The sequence below is a fragment of the Bombina bombina genome, chromosome 1, assembly GCF_027579735.1.
Source record: "Bombina bombina isolate aBomBom1 chromosome 1, aBomBom1.pri, whole genome shotgun sequence".
Taxonomy (NCBI): Eukaryota; Metazoa; Chordata; class Amphibia; order Anura; family Bombinatoridae; genus Bombina; species Bombina bombina.
The window spans coordinates 905,963,115-905,965,705 of NC_069499.1; positions in this window are offsets into that span (position 1 = coordinate 905,963,115).

Genomic DNA, 2,591 nt, shown 5'->3' on the forward strand with positions numbered 1-2,591 from the left:
ACCACCACTGAACAAGACACACAAGCTGAAACGTCAAGACTGGGCCAAGAAATATCTCAAGACTGATTTTTCTAAGGTTTTATGGACTGATGAAATGAGAGTGAGTCTTGATGGGCCAGATGGATGGGCCCGTGGCTGGATTGGTAAAGGGCAGAGAGCTCCAGTCCGACTCAGACGCCAGCAAGGTGGAGGTGGAGTACTGGTTTGGGCTAGTATCATCAAAGATGAGCTTGTGGGGCCTTTTCGGGTTGAGGATGGAGTCAAGCTCAACTCCCAGTCCTACTGCCAGTTTCTGGAAGACATCTTCTTCAAGCAGTGGTACAGGAAGAAGTCTGCATCCTTCAAGAAAAACATGATTTTCATGCAGGACAATGCTCCATCACACGCGTCCAAGTACTCCACAGCGTGGCTGGCAAGAAAGGGTATAAAAGAAGAAAATCTAATGACATGGCCTCCTTGTTCACCTGATCTGAACCCCATTGAGAACCTGTGGTCCATCATCAAATGTGAGATTTATCAAGGAGGGAAAACAGTACACCTCTCTGAACAGTGTCTGGGAGGCTGTGGTTGCTGCTGCACGCAATGTTGATGGTGAACAGATCAAAACACTGACAGAATCCATGGATGGCAGGCTTTTGAGTGTCCTTGGAAAGAAAGGTGGCTATATTGGTCCCTGATTTGTTTTTGTTTTGTTTTTGAATGTCAGAAATGTATATTTGTGAAAGTGGAGATGTTATATTGGTTTCACTGGTAAAAATAAATAATTGAAATGGGTATATATTTGTTTTTTGTTAAGTTGCCTAATAATTATGCACAGTAATAGTCACCTGCACACACAGATATCCCCCTAAAATAGCTATAACTAAAAACAAACTAAAAACTACTTCCAAAACTATTCAGCTTTGATATTAATGAGTTTTTTGGGTTAATTGAGAACATGGTTGTTGTTCAATAATAAAAATAATCCTCAAAAATACAACTTGCCTAATAATTCTGCACTCCCTGTATGGCTAGTAATCTGAAACCTCTGTTTTATATTATATCCTGAAATGAATTCCTCTTTGAAAACAACGGGCTACTTTTGAACCCAAGGGAGCTGATGAATACTGAGAGAGGAAATTGGCGTTGAGGGGGGTCACTTTTGGACCTAGTACGTAAAAGAGCAAGGTGGGAAAGATCAGCAGGTCAAAGCTGCTTTGAAGAGAAGAAGAAGGGAGAGAGAAAAAGTTGAGAAGAGGGGAGGAGCAGAGGGAATATGTGGGGGGGGGGAGGTTGGATTCTTGTTAGGAATATGTCTTGCCTGAGGTTAAGGGAATATGTCGGGGAAATATATAAATGGGAGACATCAACCTGGCCAGGTCCATGCATTAGCTATATAACTCAGTAAATAAGAGTTTCAGAAATATATATAAAAAGGATATGGGAGTATTCTTGTCTCATGTGCGTAAGTAGGGAGACATCAGTAGCCACATTCTAAGGTATGAGAGTCCATAACTAAGGACATGGTAGTTAATTTTTATTGACTAGGAGTTTGTCTTATGAGTCCTATCATTCTGCCAGGTATAGATCACATATTAAATGAGGTACTATTAACCTTATAAGTTGAGCTATAAGATACACTCTAGTACTCTTCATGTCAGGCAAAACAGCCTGAGAGTAATATTGTGCAGAGTCTCATAATGAGAGAGGTTAGATTAAAAAAGGATGAGAGTTGGGATCTTCAAAGTAGTATGCGTAGGATAGATACAGGGAAGTTTATGTCTCTGCATAGATAATATCAAATGTTGTAGGACCTATATGTAATCGCATTGCAGTGATAGACTAACTACTATGCTCCAAGATTCTACAAGTATGCGTGCTAACCAAAAGAACAAACCAAGATCTTACATGATATCAACATATAACATTGCTGTATAGGCATATAATCAGATTACTAGAAACATAGAGATATAATGAGCATGTACCCTTTTTATGTATTACATACATAGTCACTCATAAAAAGTGGCAGAACTTGTGCAATGTAGCTAATATAGGCCTATTAAAGGTGGCGTATAACAGTAGAGCTTTAATATACACTCTCCTGGGGGATATTGTCTCAAACATTATATCAACAGATGGATAAAAGTTAGCTATATATGAAAAAAAAAAAAAAAGTGGTAGGATACAATCATCTAACATATAAACATACAGACATGCACATATGTTAGTGAGAGATGCAGATGCCACTAGAGTCTATGTTTAACATATAATTTCCAAATAGATGCTTATTTATGCTCAGACTGATTTCAGGCTTTAACACCTTCATGTGTAACTGTGTTCTAACAGCTTTGTGAGGTGAGACAGAGATCTGTTATGTCGTATGAAAAGCTCAGTTCACTGCCAGTCTGTCACGTTGATTGCTCTGTAACCTATAGATCGATTACCTGTAGCTATATTTGAAACAGAGTTAAGTTTAGCCCACTCCAGCCCTGGGACACAAAATATGTTTTCTCTTATATTCAATTCCCTGTAGCAAGGTATGCCCCAGCGCTAATTGAGATGATGTATCGCTAGGTGATTGCATGAGGGAGCCGATGCCCACAGCCTTGAAG